General features: G+C 41.8%; 1 protein-coding gene across 1 annotated transcript in view; it reads left to right on the top strand.

Annotated features, from left to right (window-relative positions):
- The window catches only part of LOC126251349 (uncharacterized), a 55,098-nt gene that overhangs the window by 26,086 nt on the left and 7,831 nt on the right, over positions 1-21,181 (top strand). The gene's annotated exons all lie outside the window — the stretch shown is intronic.

The raw sequence follows: 21,181 nt of genomic DNA, 5'->3' as shown, positions 1-21,181 counted from the left end.
GGCGAGCAAGCTACAGCGCGATGCAGAGCGCCTCTCTTGCAGAGTCTGCCACTTGAGTTTATTAAACATCTCCGTCACGCTATCACGCTTACCAAATAACCCTGTGACGAAACGCGCCGCTCTTCTTTGTATCTTCTCTATATCCTCCGTCAACCCGATCTGGTACGGATCCCACACTGATGAACAATACTCAAGTATAGGTCGAACGAGTGTTTTGTAAGCCACCTCCTTTGTTAATGGACTACATTTTCTAAGGACTCCTCCAATGAATCTCAACCTGGCACCCGCCTTACCAACAATTAATTTTATATGATCATTCCACTTCAAATCGTTCCGCACGCATACTCCCAGATATTTTACAGAAGTAACTGTTACCAATATTTGTTTCGCTATCATATAATCGTACAATAAAGGATCCTTCTTTCTATGTATTCGCAATACATTACATTTGTCTATGTTAAGGGTCAGTTGCCACTCCTTGCACCAAGTGCCTCTCCGCTGCAGATCTTCCTGCATTTCGCTACAATTTTCTAATGCTGCAACATCTCTATATACTACAGCATCATCCGCGAAAAGCCGCATGGAACTTACGACAGTATCTACTAGGTCATTTATACATATTGTGAAAAGCAATGGTCCCATAACACTCCCCTGTGGCACGCCAGAGGTTACTTTAACGTCTGTAGACGTCTCCCCTTTGACAACAACATGCTGTGTTCTGTTTGCTAAAAACTCTTCAATCCAGCCACTTGAAAGGGCATCTATGACAAACGAGAAATCACAGGGCAATGAGTCTTTGTGGAAATTGTCGCGTAATCCCCATCGCGCTTTTGACTTTATACACAGTTTATATGGCATAATATTTTAATTAATTGTATCTTGCTTATTGTTGCGAGCACACAGATAAAATGCGATTCTCACTATTAGTTTCTGCAACTGAAAATATTTTAACTGTGTGCACCTTAATCTATTCCGTGGGGATTCGCACAGCATTAATAGATTTCCTGCTGTGCACGTATGATCTTTAATTTGCAAACTATTTTTATGTAACCCTGATCTGGCTTGTTAGAAGTGGAACACGCCATCATTACTCTAACTAATTATGAAATTAAACATGTCCTTAGCTACTTTCATCTCTGAAATGCACTGCAAATTACTCTTATTACACGTACAGAAGTTACAGTATGCTATGTTCGCTAAACGTAAAAGCTGCCGTGGATTTTTTAATATATGAACACCATTGATTGCCACAACTAAGGCGAGAGAATGAAACTAAAAATGAAATTTGGTTTTTGTATTATTAGCCAGAACAGGTTTCATCACAGCAGTCTTTAATATCACACAAGTAAAATTTTATTACTCTGATTTACTTAAATTATTTACGTCACTGATATTGTAATAGCAGTTTCCCATGTCCACCTGAAAATGAAATAATAAAATCCACCATTCATCTCTGAGATCTCCGGAAAGCTGAAAGAAATAATTTTAATACACCGTTACCTGCCCTCTTATTTGGGGGGAACTGCTTTCATTCAATTTAATTTGAATTTGCCGCGGCAGCGGCTCCCGCGATCTCTGAACAGCTCATGATAAATCCTAAATATGCTGAAAACGGCTAAAATGTGGAATGAAATACTGGGTAAGCTAGCAACAAATTATTACTAGTATTTTTAACAATTCCTATATTCAAAAATCAACATAAATTTATGGTACACACCTTTTACATTCATCAGCCTCCGATGGCGTCTTATTCGAACAAGGAACAAAAGAAAGCTCACCAAGCATTCAATCGAGCGTTACATGCTCTTACAACTTTGACGGCTACAAGAAGACAGAGACTGAAAATTACTCTTATTACACGTACAGAAGTTACAGTATGCTATGTTTTAACCTACACTATTTATATGCAGTTTAATATGCATCTTTGTTATCTTTTTTAATTATCATTGTCGATTTCGATTTCTACACTCGTAGACCACAGACGTTATTTGCAAACTATAGATCCATAATTGCTGTACAAACACGAAAATGAAAAAAGATTATTTCTTTTTTTACAGAGTCTTCATAATCGACAACCGTTCATACAGAAATGAAATAATAATAATAATAATAATAATAATAATAATAATAAACCCCGTGGAGGCCCGGGAAAAGAATAGGCCCCGGTATGTTCTGCCAGTCGTAAAAGGCGACGAAAAGAACAAACCACTAATAGGGCTAACCCCCCTTTTAGTGTGATTAGTTGGTTCAGGACAGAACTAATGAAGCCTCGGACAAGCGCCGTCATGGTCGGAGACGACGCTTGAACCCTATGCCCGTCCACAATGGTAACGACACTGCTAGCCACACGGAAAATGATTTAAATCCAGATAGAGGTGTTTTGCAGGATATGCTTCCCGCAACCACTCTAGAAGGAAAACGAAGACAGAGGATGAGATGGTCAGATGAAGTTAACCGACACCTCATGTTCTGTTATTACCAAGCAACAAACTTAGGAACCAATACAACTGGATACAGATCACAAGTATACACAACATTTATTACCAGATACCCAGAATTAAAATTTTTAACAGAACAACGACTAGCTGATCAGATCTGTGTAATAATGAAAAATAACAGAATACCCCAGTCAGAACTAGAAAACATCGAACAACAAGTACAACAAATACTGGAACAAAATAATGTGCATTCAGAAGAAGAAGAAAATACAGTAATGGACTCAAACATTCCAGAGCAAACAAACAAAGAACAACACGCATCAATTAAACAATCAGAGGAAAACGAAATCTTAAGGCAGCCACCAGAACAAGCACAAATAGAACACGAAGTGACACACATGCTAGATATAGAAGAAAAATTTCAGCTGACATACTTACAATACAAGGACACAAATACAGACATTAGACCATTCTTGCATAGACCACCAAATAACCCACAAGTCGAAACAACAACAACAACTATCAACACAATCATACACAACGAAATAAATGAAAATACAACTATGGAAGAGTTACAATTACTGGTTTATATAGGAGCACTCACAACACTAAATATACACACTAGGCAGAGACCAGAACCATCCAACACACAGAAGAAACCCACAAAACCAGCATGGCAACACAGGCTACAGATCAGAATAAAAAAACTGAGAAAAGACATCGGACAGCTAACACAATTTATAAGAAATGAAATATCAGACAAAAAACGAAAAAGGTTAGGTAAAATATCACAACAAGAAGCGATAGAGCAATCAGATGAAAAGAAGCAGATATGACAAGCATTGGCCAAACGACTTAGAAGATACAAAAAAAGTGAAAATAGAAGGAAACAAAACCAAACATTCAACACAAACCAAAAGAAATTTTGCCAGACAATAGATAATACACACATTAAAATAGACAATCCACCAAACATAACAGACATGGAACACTTCTGGAGCAACATATGGTCAAACCCGGTACAACATAACAGGCATGCACGGTGGATACAAGCAGAAACAGACACATACAAGATGATACCACAAATGCCTGACGTGATAATTTTGCAATGTGAAGTCACCCGAGCAATTAATTCTACGCACAATTGGAAAGCCCCCGGAAAAGATAAAATAGCAAATTTCTGGCTAAAGAAGTTCACCTCAACACATTCACATCTAACTAAATTATTTAACAGTTACATTGCAGACCCATACACATGCCCTGATACACTTACACAAGGAATAACTTATCTGAAACCTAAAGATCAAGCAGACACAGTAAACCCAGCAAAATATCGCCTCATAACATGCCTACCAACAATGTACAAAACATTAACTTCAGTCATTAGACAGAAATTAATGACACATACAACACAGAACAAAATTATAAATGAAGAACAAAGAGGCTGCTGCAAAGGAGCACGAGGATGTAAAGAGCAACTGATAATAGATGCAGAGGTGACATATCAGTCTAAAACTAAACAAAGGCCGCTACACTACGCATACATTGATTACCAAAAAGCTTTCGATAGTGTACCCCACTCATGGTTACCACAATTATTGGAAATATACAAAGTAGATCCAAAATTGATACAGTTCCTAAACATAGTAATGAAAAATTGGAAAACCACACTTAATATCCAAACAAATTCAAATAATATCACATCACAGCAAATACAGATTAAGCGTGGAATACACCAAGGAGACTCATTAAGTCCTTTTTGGTTCTGCCTTGCTCTGAACCCACTATCCAACATGCTAAATAATACAAATTATGGATACAATATTACTGGAACATACCGACACAAAATCACACATTTGCTATACATGGATGATCTAAAACTACTGGCAGCAACAAATCAGCAACTCAACCAATTACTAAAGATAACAGTAGTATTCAGCAATGATATCAATATGGCTTTTGGAACAGACAAATGTAAGAAAAATAGCATAGTCAAGGGAAAACACACTAAACAAGAAGATTACATATTGGATAACAACAGCGACTGCATAGAAGCGATGGAAAAAACAGATGCCTATAAATATCTAGGATACAGACAAAAAATTGGAATCGATAATACAAATATTAAAGAAGAACTAAAAGAAAAATATAGACAAAGACTAACAAAAATACTGAAAACAGAATTGACAGCAAGAAACAAGACAAAAGCTATAAATACTTATGATATAACAATACTGACCTACTCATTTGGAGTAGTGAAATGGAGTAACACAGACCTAGAAGCTCTCAGTACACTTAGACGATCACAGTGCCACAAATATAGAATACATCACATACATTCAGCAACAGAAAGATTCACATTGAGCAGAAATGAAGGAGGAAGGGAATTTATCAACATAAAAAACCTACATTATGGACAGGTAGACAATTTAAGAAAATTATTTATAGAACGAGCAGAAACTAACAAAATACACAAAGCAATCACTCATATAAATACATCGGCTACACCACTGCAATCTCTTAACCACTTCTACAACCCTTTAGATCACATAACATCAACAGATACGAAGGAAGTAAATTGGAAAAAGATAACACTACATGGGGAGCACCCGTATCATCTAACAAAGCCACACATCGATCAAACGCATCCAACACATGGATAAGAAAAGGCAATATATACAGTGAGACGGAAGGATTCATGATTGCAATACAGAATCAAACAATAAACACAAGATATTACAGCAAGCATATTATTAAAGATCCCAATACCACAACAGATAAATGCAGATTTTGCAAACAACAAATAGAAACAGTAGATCACATCACAAGCGGATGTACAATACTAGCAAATACAGAATACACCAGAAGACATGATAATGTAGCAAAAATAATACATCAACAACTTGCCATACAACATAAACTAATAAAACACGTTCCCACATACAAGTATGCACCACAAAATGTACTGGAGAATGATGAATACAAATTATACTGAAACAGAACCATTATAACAGATAAAACAACACCACATAACAAACCTGACATCATACTCACCAATAAAAATAAGAAATTAACACAACTAATCGAAATATCCATACCCAATACAGCAAATATACAGATGAAAACCGGTGAAAAAATTGAAAATACATCCAACTGGCTGAAGAAGTCAACGACATATGGCATCAGGATAAAATTGACATTATACCAATTATACTATCAACTACAGGAGTCATACCACATAATATCCACCAGTACATCAACGCAATACAGTTACATCCAAACGTATATATACAACTACAGAAATCTGTAATTATTGATACCTGTTCAATTACCCGAAAGTTCCTAAATGCAATGTAACATATACCGTACAGTTAAAAGGAAGTCACGCTTGATCAAGGTCCGCGTCACTTTCCATTTTTAACCAGACATAACGTCTGAGAAAGGAAAGAAATAATAATAATAATATAGATAAATGTTTCTTTTTGTACATATAATACAAAGATTTTGTGAATGTCTTGCCAGGAGACATCACAAAATATTTGAAGGACTTGCGGAAGAGAAATAGCGAGTAATATCACAGAGAGAGAAACATTTTAATTTCAACATGGCAGGGTAAGATTTGTTACTTGTGTACCACTTTTACATTACGGGTTACAAATGTTGTTCAGTGTGACGATCAGCTGCATCCATAACAGCCTGGAACTCCACTAGAGACAACATTTCACAGCTGTTCGCAGATGCTTTCAATCTGTGGGCCATGATATATTCAGCTGCTATGACACAACGTGCCCTGCTTGAAGATCGCACATTGCCTCCAGCATTCTCAGTCACCGCAACTGTAACTTCTTCAACAATTTCTGGCACAGTTGGCCCTCGGTCTCTTGCATGAGCAATTCCCAAATCGCCAGATAATTCGAACTTCCGAATCATAGTCATATACTCAGGTGGGCAAAGAGGACATCTCCGTATTTATATCATGCGTCGATACTCGCAAAGCGTAGCACCGCTACTGTTGTGGTTTTGATGAAAAAGCTTTAAGAGTGAAGCCCCTGCCCACCTTTTCCAAGACACATGTTGACTGTCTGCACCTCTAATGCATACTAATGCTTGTGTGTCAACCCTACGTCGCCGTACCACTAACGGAGCCCAGCGGCACTAGCGACAATGCAAAACCTTTGGCGTACAGTCAGAACATCATTCATATTAAGCTGGGTTCCCATACGGCAAAAACACTACCGGCCATTAAAATTGCTACACCACGAAGATGACGTGCTACAGACGCGAAATTTAACCGGCAGGAAGAAGACACTGTCATATGCAAATGTTCAGCTTTTCAGAGCGTTCACACAAGGTTGGCGCCGGTGGCGACACTTACAACGTGCTGACATGAGGAAAGTTTACAACCGATTTCTCATACAAAAACAGCAGTTGACCAGCGTTGCCTGCTGATGCCTCGTGTAAGGAGGAGAAATGCGTATCATCACGTTTCCGACTTTGATAAAGGTCGGATTGTAGCCTATCGCGATTGCGCTTCATCGTATCGCGACATTGCTGCTCGCGTTGGTCGAGATCCAACGACTGTTCGCAGAATATGGAATCGGTGGGTTCGGGAGAGTAATACAGAACGCCGTGCTGGATTCCAATGGCCTCGTATCATTAGCAGTCGAGATGACAGGCATCTTATCTGCATGGCTCTAACGGATCGTGCAGCCACGTCTCGATCCCTGAGTCAACAAATGGGGACGTTTGCTAGACAACAACCATGTCTACGAACAGTTCGACGACGTTTGCATAAGCGTGGACTACCAGCTCGGAGACCATGGCTGCGGTTACCCTTGACGCTGCATCACAGACAGGAGCGCCTGTGATGGTGTACTCAACGACGAACTAAGTGCACGAATGGCAAAACGTCATTTTTTCGGATGAATCCAGGTTCTGTTTACAGCATCATGATGGTCGCATCCGTGTCTGGTGACACCGTGGTGAACGCACATTGGAAGCGTGTATTCGTCATCGCCATACTGGCGTTTCACCCGGCGTGATGGTATGGGACGCCATTGGTTTCACGTCTCGGTCATCTCTTATTCGCATTGACGGCACTTTGAACAGTGGATGTTACATTTCAGATGTGTTACGACCCGTAGCTCTACCCTTCATTCGATCCCTGCGAAACCCCACAGTTCAGCAGGATAATGTACGACCGCATGTTACAGGTCATGTACCGGCCTTTCTGGATACAGAAAATGTTCGACGGCTGCCCTGGCCAGCACATTTTCCAGATCTCTCACCAATTGAAAACGTCTGATCAATGGTGGCTGAGCATCTGGCGCCAGTCACTACTCCTGATGAACTGTGGTATCGTGTTGAAACTGCATGGGCAGCTGTACCTGTAAACGCCATCCAAGCTCTGTTTGACTCAATGCCCAGGCGTATCAAGGCATTTATTACGGCCAGAGGTGGTTGTTCTGGGTACTGATTTCTCAGGATCTATGCATCCAAAGTGCGTGAATACGTAATCACATGTCAGTTATAGTATAATATATTTGTCCAATGAACACCCATTTATCGTCTACATTTTTTCTTGGTGTAGCAATTTTAATGGCCAGTAGTGTAGTTTTCCTTCTCAACTGGCTCTGGTAGTGAAAGTTTAAATACAACCACCCTGTATGTCGTAATTTCTTAAATTTTCATCTTCAAATCTAAAAAGAAGACTCACGACGGAGAAATTAAGATTTCGTTACTGATTTTAGATCTGGAAGCTCTTAGCTCGCTGTGAGAAGAATTAAGAGCTAAAGCAGGTTCCCCTTCAAAAGACGGGAGCGTTACCTCACGGCTAGCGACTCGGTTCTGCATGCAGTGCGGTCTCATTGCCATTGTGCTAGATGACACAGAAATAAGGAAATATGTGTTCCAGCATTTTAGGAAAATTAACACCTAATGAAGGTGCAGTATTGGTTGAAAGCTGCTTTTGAATATAAATCTTTATTAAACAACTACTAAAGCACTTTTAAAGATATTTTTATGAAAACTGCTTAGACCTCTCGGTCACAAATAAAAAAAATTCATCTGCTTTTTGCTTTTTTTTTAAAAAAAATTCAACCCCTAAGACTGAAAAATTGGGGATTAAAAGTTGTATGAAAATATTTCGTTATTAAGGCACTTTTGAATCTAAATCTATGAAAATTTTTATTTTGTTCTTAGAAATTAAAAAATACGTAATTCAATGCTTTCGGAAATTCAACTCCCAAGGGGGTGAAATAGAGGATGAAACTTTTTATGAAAATATTTCGTTTGCAGGTTATAACTGAAGAAATTTGCATTAGGGGATGAAATTTTGCAAGGAAATGGCAGGATTAACAAAAATGGCCTTACGCCACCCAGAAGAATCACTTTTGACCAGAAGTACCTTCGGAAAAGACTATGTTTCTATGGCTTTAATTAGATTGTACAGTCTACCTGCGTGAAGCAGCGGACGCTCAGCTAGTCGTAAATAAACAGCAGTGGGCATTGTTTGGGTGCTCTCCTCCTCATAACTGTCATAACTCGTTTTGTTTTTGTGGCTTAAGTGAACTGCATACTAAAACAATTATTTTGCACAAGTGATTCAGTTTTTTAGCATCACCAGATATTATTATCATTTTGAGCATATAACATTCTTTTTTATATTCTGTACTTCGGAAGAGTTTTTGTTAGTGGCACCACCTCTAATACAAAACAACACAAATTAAAGGAAAACGTTCAGAGTGGTCCAATAGATTGCTCCCATACATAGAGATTTTTCTCCCTATATTCTGGTATCTATTGCTTGTGTGTCGCTAGCCTCTTGGAAGAAAGTGTGTCGTTTACATAGATTTTTCTTTTCTTTTCTGTTTTACGTTGCAAATAAGTGGGCACCTGAATCGCTCCCACAGCCATGTTCCATCATTTAACCTGCTGTGACAGACTGAAACGAGTGAGTGTGAGTTTCAGTGAGATCAGTTAGTAGCTATCTGCTAACGCTATTTCTTCCACTCTTCCAGTTTCGACGACAGCTTTAGGGGAAATAGAAAAGTAGAGATGTCTAGATTGATCACCAGAGATGGTACCAAAGCACACAACGTATTAGATCGGTAGGTAACGACGTCTGTGTCACTGGTGGCCACACAACATAGCAGTGGCGGAAGTGATTAGGTTGGGTGCTGAAAGGGTTACTGTTTCGGCCGGTGCTTGGTGAGTACGTACTGATCTGTGTGTAGCCCACGGTTGGTGGAATTTGAAATATTTAAGGTGTGAATTTTCAGTCATCTCATTGTAGTCTCTTTAAGAATCAGAGGTAATCGTATTAATTAGCGACCAAATAAATTTCATGTGACGTTTTAAAATCATTTTTTGAGTTTTGGTAAGAATACTGTACGCATGAATGAGCTGGGCTCCACGTACGAGGTAGATCAACGGACACTTGATTTCCCAGACCGATATGATAGCGGATTCGTTCTAAAAATACAAATTTATTAATCGGAAATGTGAGAACTGCGAGTCTCTATTTTGATTCATTCATGAGTTTTGGTAAAAGTAGTTTATGTATGAACGTGCTGGACTCCACGTGTGTCGTAAAACAAACGAGACTTTGCGATCCAGATCGGGATGGTAGTGGATTTATTATAAATAATAAGAGGAAATTTATTAATCTGAATGGAGAACGCCGCAGGTTTGAATTTCCATTCGTCTGTGGGTTTGGGGATTGAGGGTCGGTGGTTCTGCACAACTACACTGCCACATGGTTGATGGCGGAATCTAAACCCATTCTTTGGTCACTCATAATAAATGTATTCGCCTGGAGCGCTTGAGTATTACATGAAACGCATTTTTAATTCTTATTGAATTTTCCGTTGTATATCGACGCCTTTTCATTGTCAGATCCAGGGTTTCAACCACATCTGAACAGAGCAAAAATATATTGCATTATTCAATCAATTCGTAATAGGGAATATATTTACTTAGCTAAATAATTTTCGTGATTCGCCTGTTGACTAGTTTAAAATATTTTCGCGATTTGTGGTAATTGAGCACAGTTAAATTACGCTCTCATTAAATTTTCAGTAAATGCCCACGCCTTCAGTGTTCGTTGATCGTTTGTGTGCCTTACGAATATTAGTGAAGATATGGCAGGGGTTTTCTTCGTGTGCCTTATTCCTAATGTATACATACACTCCTGGAAATGGAAAAAAGACCACATTGACACCGGTGTGTCAGACCCACCATACTTGCTCCGGACACTGCGAGAGGGCTGTACAAGCAACGATCACACGCACGGCACAGCGGACACACCAGGAACCGCGGTGTTGGCCGTCGAATGGCGCTAGCTGCGCAGCATTTGTGCACCGCCGCCGTCAGTGTCAGCCAGTTTGCCGTGGCATACGGAGCTCCATCGCAGTCTTTAACACTGGTAGCATGCCGCGACAGCGTGGACGTGAACCGTATGTGCAGTTGACGGACTTTGAGCGAGGGCGTATAGTGGGCATGCGGGAGGCCGGGTGGACGTACCGCCGAATTGCTCAACACGTGGGGCGTGAGGTCTCCACAGTACATCGATGTTGTCGCCAGTGGTCGGCGGAAGGTGCACGTGCCCGTCGACCTGCGACCGGACCGCAGCGACGCACGGATGCACGCCAAGACCGTAGGATCCTACGCAGTGCCGTAGGGGACCGCACCGCCACTTCCCAGCAAATTAGGGACACTGTTGCTCCTGGGGTATCGGCGAGGACCATTCGCAACCGTCTCCATGAAGCTGGGCTACGGTGCCGCACACCGTTAGGCCGTCTTCCGCTCTCGCCCCAACATCGTGCAGCCCGCCTCCAGTGGTGTCGCGACAGGCGTGAATGGAGGCACGAATGGAGACGTGTCGTGTTCAGCGATGAGAGTCGCTTCTGCCTTGGTGCCAATGATGGTCGTATGCGTGTTTGGCGCCGTGCAGGTGAGCGCCACAATCAGGACTGCATACGACCGAGGCACACAGGGCCAACACCCGGCATCATGGTGTGGGGAGCGATCTCCTACACTGGCCGTACACCACTGGTGATCGTCGAGGGGACACTGAATAGTGCACGGTACATCCAAACCGTCATCGAACCCATCGTTCTACCATTCCTAGACCGGCAAGGGAACTTGCTGTTCCAACAGGACAATGCACGTCCGCATGTATCCCGTGCCACCCAACGTGCTCTAGAAGGTGTAAGTCAACTACCCTGGCCAGCAAGATGTCCGGATCTGTCCCCCATTGAGCATGTTTGGGACTGGATGAAGCGTCGTCTCACGCCGTCTGCACGTCCAGCACGAACGCTGGTCCAACTGAGGCGCCAGGTGGAAATGGCATGGCAAGCCGTTCCACAGGACTACATCCAGTATCTCTACGATCGTCTCCATGGGAGTATAGCAGCCTGCATTGCTGCGAAAGGTGGATATACACTGTACTAGTGCCGACATTGTGCATGCTCTGTTGCCTGTGTCTATGTGCCTGTGGTTCTGTCAGTGTGACCATGTGATGTATCTGACCACAGGAATGTGTCAATAAAGTTTCCCCTTCCTGGGACAATGAATTCACGGTGTTCGTATTTCAATTTCCAGGAGTGTATGTTGATTAGTTCACACTCTACCTCCTATACTTAGCCCAGACACAACTGCTGAATAGTCATTTACATTATTTTGTTTTGTGGTAGTTCTAGCAATAGTAGTACCATATTTATTCGGGATGTTGTGGAATGAGCGAATGTAAAAATGTCAGAGTCGTTTCTCTAATTCCAGTTTTCTTTGACCAAATTCTTCACCCCACTACAGTGTTTAGGTTTGATAATTCACTAAAAGTTCGTGTACTATAGAGGATCACATCAATTTATTAATATTTTAATATTATTGTTCTGTATGGATTTGATTCGCAAATAATCAAACTCTAGAAAAAGCATTGGGGATCATATGTTGAAATATTTCATCGTTGAGGATTGCAGTCCCACTTCCCATCCTTAATATATTTGTGGAAGAGTCAGTTGGATGATTCACTGATAAAATTAGACAGTTATACCCTTCCTTAATTAATATGCTAAACAGAAAAGATAATTATCCATTGCGCGTTACTTTAAACGAGTGTCAGATACAAGTAGTGATTTGTACCTAAAGAAAAGTTAAGGTTAAAGGACAGATAAATGAAGAGTAAAAGTGGTATCTAAAGGAACGGAGATTAAAATAAATATATGCTGTCCTCCACTGCACTGCAATTTTAATCCAATCCTTCATCAAACTCTACATTTTCACACGTAATAATCCTGCACTGCCTTAGTAAAAAGTAATCCTCCATTTCACAATAAGCGTAACAGTTCCAAAATAACACTGATCACAATGGAGAACAATCTCACAATCTCAGACAAGTGTCATAAGCTGCGAATAGCTTCTAGTCTCAAATCAGAAAAGTAAGCTGTCCAAGTAAATCTTTCGCAAGTATCGAAAAATATTATTCCAAAGCCTTGATTAAAATAAAGGAAGAAAATGAGCGCAGTCCAAGTTCGATTCCATCTTCTGATAACAGGAAAGGAGAATCAGTTGGGATGAGAATGTGGAACAAGGATTAATAAGTGATGACAATAACGCCTGGAATATGTTATTCTTGAGCAAAACTGTCATTGAGTGTACAAAAGAGACGAAACGTATTATCTTCTCGTAACTATTACAGAATACTTGCTGGCGATACTTTGTCAATAACAGCAGAATGCGTCAAATGAATGAGGAATTCAATTGCCATATTACTTAATACAGATGGAAACTGAAGTAACAGCTCCTCACAGTTGACGTATTTTGCTCGTAATTTTTTTCCGGGTTGTTTCACACTAATAACGCCTCAAGGCTGTCAGAATAATAAATATAAGAATTGTCAAAGAACATTTGCTAATGCAGACTGCTACATCAAAAACTATGGTACTTGCGGACGAATCTGATTCAGTGGGAAATGCAACTGTAGTTTCATTTCTCCTTTAAAGGCTTAATAACGCTCTCAAGAGAACCCCTGCACACGTCAGCTTGTCTCCTGATACTACTGCTCATTGGCTTTAAAATGATGAAGACCACATAAACAGGGCAAAACCAGAAGGACCAATAGACGTGTAGACTAGGCACCTCTCTTTTGATATTACCGTGGAATTACTTGATAGAGACGGACACTTGTCTGGATATGAATTTAGATGAAATGAGTCTGATGAAATAAATTTAACATATCATGGTGAAACCTAATTCATTGATTCCGCAAATATTCCCATTTTGAAATCACCCCAGCACAGTGAAGAAACACCAAATAATTGTCTCTGAAGACCTCTTAGAGTCGTTTAAGACACTTTGTTTGATAACCGGAGGTCGCTATTGAGAGTACCTAACACCCCACACCATCGTCATCGCAGAATGGTTCAAATGGATCTGAGCACTATGGCACTTAACATCTGAGGTCATCAGTCCCCTAGAACTTAGAACTACTTAAACGTAACTAACGTAAGGACGTCACACACATCCATGCCCGAGACAGGATTCGTCATCCCAGTCCCGGTGCGATCTCCCCACCCGACGCAATTGTGTTACTATGGGAAAAAATTTGTCGATGGACCAGAATCAGCTCTGAGGTTTTAAATTTCAGCTACTAAACCGGAAACATAAACCACTTCCATGCTCCAAGTAATCCCGAAGTAACATCCTGAACTTTCATCTAAATGCTCATCAACGATGTCTTTTCAGGAACAGAGACAAAAACCCAGAGTAAAAGAGTCCACAAAACTCAGGAAACGGAAAGAATTAGTTCCTCGAAATAAGTACATTCAGTCTCTCATTAAGAAGCCTAATATCATCATATCAGTCCTAGGGACACTGTACATGTTGATTTATTTAGATAGTACAATAGTTTCTCAAGAAAGACATTTGGGATCCGTACTGATTAGTGTAGCTACGTTTCTGGTGCGGAAATACTCCATATTCTGTGCGCGGGCTTGAAATTAACCAATAGTTTCATGAAATTATATCTTTCCTGCGTTTTCCGATGAAATTGCAGGGAATTACCTGCGATTACGTGGAGACTGGAAGCGTTGCATGTTTCTGGTTTTGTAGTATGAATTTGTAACTAAAGGTAAACCGACTGCTGCAGAGACGACGGTTATGCACGTATGTCCCATACATTTGGATAAAACATAATTCGTCCACAACTACGATTGTATTGAGTCTCAAATGAAATTTGGTACTGGACTGAGGATTTGTTGCTACGGAGAATGCAGTATGATATCTTGGATGGAAAGTGATCGACAGATGAAGTAACTTCAGGCGTGCCCCAGGAAAGTATGTTGTGGCTGTTGTCCACGTTGCAATTTAATGAACTAGCACGTAATATTAATAGTGATCTCAGACGTTCTGCGGATTCAGCTAGCTAAAATGAAGCACTATCTGAAAAGAAAGTTGCGCAAAGATTCGCTCGGATCTTGATACACTCGCAAAGTGATGCAATGATTACTAGCTTCAGAAATGTAATATTGATGATTCCAGAAAAGGCAGAAACGTAGTATCCTACGACAACAACTTTGATAGTTCAGTTAGTTAAGATCATAATGATACCTCATTTGCGGCTACGAACGGAATTAGCCACAATACATAATCACCAAACGAAACACGAAATTGGAACACCCGTAGTAAGTGTCGTCATGTTTCTGAGCCAAGATCTGTAACAGTAAATAGTATATTTAGACAACAACGAGTCACTTTGTAGTTAGGAAGTATATATATATGATATCTCTGAAGATAAGCGCTATAGATGGGGGCGAAACGTCGGGTTTCTCAATCTGATCTGTAGGACCCCCACTAACTGCCACAGAGAAATAAAGAAAATGAATCCCTATACTGTGGTGTCTAGTAATCCTGCATACTCGGAACGGCCGCGCGGTCCGGGGCGCCTTGTCACGGTTCGTGCGGCCACCTCGTCGGAGGTTTGGGTCCTCCCTCGGGCATGGGAGTGTGTGTTGTCCATAGCGTAAGTTAGATTAAGAAAGAATAAGTAGTGTGTAGGCTTAGGGACCGATGACCTCAGCAGTTTGGTCCCAAAAGACTTTACCACAAATTAAAATAAATAAATAAATAAATAAATTACTCAGATCGCAATACAAACAATCAAACCAGTGAAAGGTATAGGTTATTGTTAGTTACCACCATTCTTTTGTAGGGATTATTGAAAGTAGATTGCGTTGCGCAAAAAATATTGTGCGTCAGTTTAGTGATGATCAGAATAAGTAAAGTGAGAAATGTCCGACTTCGTTCAGTTTTGCTCAGCTGTTTGAAAATCAAATAACGTAAGGGGTTTACCAGCACAGTAACTCATAAATTTTTCTAAGAGGAGGTTTCACAGATGTGTCGCAAGCAAATAATCAATCTTCTTCAGTATTAACAATCCCTAGTCTGTGCTACATAGACAGTACAAGCGGAGTTATCTAACGTTGACGCTGCTATCCAAGTCACTAGTCTTGAAGCTGCTATTGAACTGGACCGTTATCAGTCGGTCGCGGAGCTTATGTCCTCTTCACATAGTCGCCGCAGCTGTCGCGTTGTTGTCCCGAAGGGAGGTCCGGTCAGGGTGCGTTTGGCTGACTTCTTCTCACAGCCCCTTCTCTTCCTTGTCAGGAGCGTGGACGCACTGATAGACTGGAAGCTGTGATTGCACGGGACGTCAGACTTCTGTACCCCGCCATCCGGCCTTCGCTCTGGTGGAAACGTCCCCCTGAAATCGCCCAGAAGGATACGCGTCCACCTCCTGACAAGACGTCGAAGGCGTCGGCTGCTGCGGCGTGGAAGGGTCCAGCTCCATTGGTAGGACGAGACGAGGCGGAGGAGGCGAAGGCTCCGTCTCCATGGGGTAGTCCCGCGGAGTCGTGACAACACCCTCTGGCGGCTGCTGTGGCCGCGCTGTCCTCGGGATCTGTGAATCAGGGGGAATAGATACAGAAGGAACACCGTGTACACTACAGTACACGGATCTGCAATCCTTTTGGGTCTGGAATGAGGCACATGCTTGCGCCAAGTCGACGAAGGACCTCGCCTCGGGCCAGCTGTCTGCTGCCGCTAGAAACCCTGAAAAAGACAATATCATGTGGCGCGAATCTGTACTTGCGCCGTTCCTTCGGCGTCCGATGTCGGCGGCTGTGAAGCGGTTCCGCCGGCGATGTTCCATCTCGTGGATCCGAACGGCAGGAGGTGAGAAACAGTTGGAATGCTTGATCCCTGGTGTGTGCGGTGCGAAGTTCGGTCATCTGCTGCTTGAAAGTTGTGACAAAACGTTCCGCTTCGCCGTTTTACTGTGGGTGGAACGGTGCACTAGTTAGATGCTGTATGCCATTGCGTTCACAGAATGTTTCAAATTCATTTGACGTGAATGCCGTTGTCCGATACTATGACTTCAGGCCGACGATCGAGGCAAAAATAGAGGACAACGCCTGAATTGTACTAGGTGACGTTGTCGAGTTCATTGGCACAGCAAAAGGAAACTTAATATATGAGTCTACCACAATCAACCAACCAGTGTTCCAAAAAGGTACCGCAAAATCTATGTGCACACGTTGCCATGGAGATTGGCTAAATGGCTCTGAGCACTATGGGACTCAACTGCTGAGGTCATTAGTCCCCTAGAACTTAGAACTAGTTAAACCTAACTAACCTAAGGACATCACAAATATCCATGCCTGAGGCAGGATTCGAACCTGCGACCGTAGCAGCCATGGAGATTGCGACTTAGGCCAAACAGAGAATTTTTGGGGTGAGGAGGACTGATTTTCCGTACTTTAGTGGCACTGTGACGTCATCTGCTCTATTTGAGTGTCCATACCCTGCCAAGTAGAGTGTCGACGCGCTGACTGTTTCGTACGAACAATCCCCCAATGTCCTTGGTGAAGTAACTGCAACACTTCTTTTTGCAAAGCTTTGGGGATCCGTACACATGACTGTCCGTTGTCATTTTGAAAAGATTTACTCCTTGATGTGTGGCGAGGCTATACCGACGTGCAAACTATCGGCGCACTACAGTGTTCTTTATGCTATGTAATGAGTGAAGCCAAGATGTGCGAATGTATTTTGGCAAAATGTTCAAGTCGGAATCAGCTTCCGTGGCCTGTGCAAAGTTTCCTATAGTTCAGAGGAAAGGATTGAAGCGATTCAGGATCCTGAGCATCAATGCCACGACAAGATGCGACAGAAGCGTCAAAGTCTGTATCAGCGCCAATCAGAAGACTGGAAGTGCGTCCTCATTACCATGGTGAGCTGTCGGACGATACACAAACTCATATTGGTACAGAGACAACAACAAAGCCCACCTTTGTAATTTTGGGAAGTTCGTACAGGAACCGGCTTCATTGAATGAAACAAGGACTGCAGTGGCTTGTGATCCGTTAGTAAGTAGAATTTTCTAAATAGTGGTGGAATTTGGTGACACCAGACACAGTAGCCAATGTCTCTGTCTTTACTTGTGAACAGTTACACTGAGCTTTGGACAACACTTTTGATGTGAAGGGAATATTGTCTTTATCACCAAATCTGTGCAAAAGCACTGCACCGATGCCACAAGAGGAAGCGTCAACTTGCAACACAACTGGCTTGTCAGGATGAAAGTGAACCAAGCATGGGTGTGTGTGTTGTCGGAAGGGGACGTTCTTGAGATGATAGGGATGCAACGGAGCTGCGATTTGTACAGCATTTGGTGTGAACCGAATATTATAGTTGATTTTCCCTCAAACTGTCTGCAATTCTGTAGCACTGTGAGGAACAGGCAGGTCACGTATGGCTACCAAATGTGACTGAAGAGGATGGACACCTTGACTGTTTATGACATGACCAAGATACTGGAATCCAGGTTTAAAAAAATCACACTTGTCCCCTCTACACTTTAGTCCTGCGACAGATAACACACGAAACAAAGCACACAAATTTGCAATGTGTTCTTCAGGTGTACGACCTGCTGCGACAATATCGTCCAAATAGTTTGAACAGTTTCCTACTTGAGCAGTCAGCTGTTCCACATACCGTTAGGAAATGGCGGGTGCGGAAGCACTACCAAAAGGCAAACGCAAATATTTAAACAAGCCCAAATGAGTGGTCACAACACACCCATTTAGAGATTTTTCATCTAATGGTATTTGAAGATATGCATAGCGAAAATCAATTTTGAAAAGTTGCGACACTCACAGTTCGTGGGTTGACTTAAAGTCAACACAGATGCGAATGCGACCTGAAGGTTTGGATAACAAAACCAGTGGACTTGCCCACTGACTAGCTTGTATGGGTGCAATAGCTCCGCTACCTTGCAATTCTTTAAGTTCAGCAGCCGCTTTGTCCTGTAATGCTCTGACAACAGTTCTGGCCCTGCAAAATTTCCGCTGAGCATTGTCTTTTATAGAAATATTTGCAACAAAATTGTTAGCTTTGCCTAAACCTTCAGAAAATAGTTCAGAAAATTCTGTTTGTGGCATTGAATGCAGTTACTGACAACACATTGTCCTGAATTTGAAAGCCAAACAAACCAAACGAATCAAGGACAAATATGTTCTCAGAATCGCGTGATTGTAGCACAGTGAAAGTCACAGTTCGCGTGTACGAGCGATACATGGCAGGCAGAGAACGGGAACGTCTTGTCCATTATAAGCCGTCAGGTGAGTGGTAGTCTTAGACAGGCGTGGGGAGACTAACTGTTGATATGTGTTACGATTCAGCAATGTAACAGAGGCACCCATGTCCAACTGAAATTTCACACTTTTTCCATTAAGATGCAAATGAACAAACAGTTAGTTGGACGGGCATAGCACGGAATAAACTTTTTGCTTGCTAGTTTTGCTAATGCCTGCGGCAGGCTTTGAACACACTGCATTGATTACGTGCGCCCTGTGACTAGATTTTTGTGAGTGGGTAGAATTCTTATTTTTGTTCTGTCGCCAACATATAGATCGTACGTGACCTTTCTTGCCATAGGCTTAACACTATGCTTATCTGGATGGGCAATCTTGGCGTTTGTGCCGTGAAAAGCACTGAGGGCATGACTTAATTCTGTTTGCCTGTTTAGAGAACTACTGGGCCAGTCGTGTGCAATGGACGACTTAACCCAAGAAATAGGTGACTACTCAAATTTTGCAAATTCTAGATCACTATGATTCAGGTGCCGTAGCGGCACTACCTGCTGAAAATATGGATCTGACTGTTTCAAAACCTGTTCTCTTAGTTTGACATCAGTTCCACTGTATATTATCGCATCACACAACATAACATATTAATATACAGCATCACAAGAACATTTGAATTTGCATTTCCTCGTCATACACTGCAAATATGTTACCCGTCGCAATAAGTTTGTTCTAACCTTTTCTTGCAATGAAAGGACTGGTACCTAGCTGCCACCAGATCCACTAATTGGTCATAATAGTCAGTTAGAGAATCTACAACCTGATCATGGGAGCGTTCACAGGGAGTGGCGTTAGGGAACAATTTCTGAAAGAGCGAAAGACTGCACTTCCTACCGTTGACAAAAAGTAATGTAGTTTCACAGAACTTTGTGAGCAATAATGTAGGCTTCATACTGTTGCTACCACTCGATCCATTCTTTTTCGTTAAACTGGCGAAAAGGCGATATGGCACTCGGAGCTACAGTTGTGCCACGTTGCGCAGTGTTGTTAGATTGGTTTATTAGGAACTTCTGTACCGTGATTACTAGGGTGGCTATCTTTCGCCTCTGAAACTGAAACATCTCTGTCAGCCGCATTGCATCTATCGCTTGCAGCTGAGGCTCCTGAGCATGTGGTGGGAGAGATGGGTTGCTCATTGTGGAATAATCAAATGCGGTAAACAGTCAAGGCTAGCAATAAAAATAAGCATAAAACCAAAGAAAATTTCTGCAACGTCCACCTCAAAACACTGAAACAAAAAAAAAAAAAAATATAAGACACACTGGTAAGACTTGTTAACACCACCTGCAAAGAAAAGACAAGGTAGAATTAAGGCGTCAGCAAAACACAAAAGCTCAAGACAAGGCGAAATAATGGCAGCCGATTTCTGGGCCGTGAAACGTGAACACGTTGCTGCGTTGGTATTCGTATTCTTCGTCGCCAAATATATGGCGTCTATGAATCCTGCATACTCCGACCGCTAGACAAACAATAATAATAATAAAAAAACAGCACACCGTCTTCAGACCACGAATGGACCATCCGACCGCCGTGTCATCCTCTGTAGAGGATACAGAGAGGAGGGGCGTCGGGTCAGCACACCGTTCTCCCTGTCGTAAGATGGTATTCTTGATCGAAGCCGCTACTGTTCCCTCGAGTAGCTCCTCAATTGGCATCACGAGGCTGAGTGCACCCCGAAAAATGGCAACAGCTGATGGCAGCCTGGATGGTCACCCATCCAAGTGCCGCCCACGCGCTTTGCTTCGGTGATCTCACGGGAACCGGTGTATCCACTGCGGCAAGGCCACTGCAGACAGACAATCAAACCAGTCGTATTAATAAGTTTTATTACAATAAGAAAATTACAATACTTGACTTTTGCAATTACACAGATGTGTCGCAAGGAAAGGACGACATACGAAATAATCAGCGTTCTTCAGTATAAACAGTCCCAAGTCTGTGCAACATAGAGAGTACAAGCGAAGTGATCTAGCGTTGTCATTGCTATCCACGTCATTAGTCTTGAAGCTGCTACTGAACTGGGCCGTTATTAGTCGGTCG

Source organism: Schistocerca nitens, chromosome 4 (genome assembly GCF_023898315.1).
Source record: "Schistocerca nitens isolate TAMUIC-IGC-003100 chromosome 4, iqSchNite1.1, whole genome shotgun sequence".
Taxonomy (NCBI): Eukaryota; Metazoa; Arthropoda; class Insecta; order Orthoptera; family Acrididae; genus Schistocerca; species Schistocerca nitens.
This window is presented reverse-complemented; position numbering and strand designations above follow the sequence as displayed.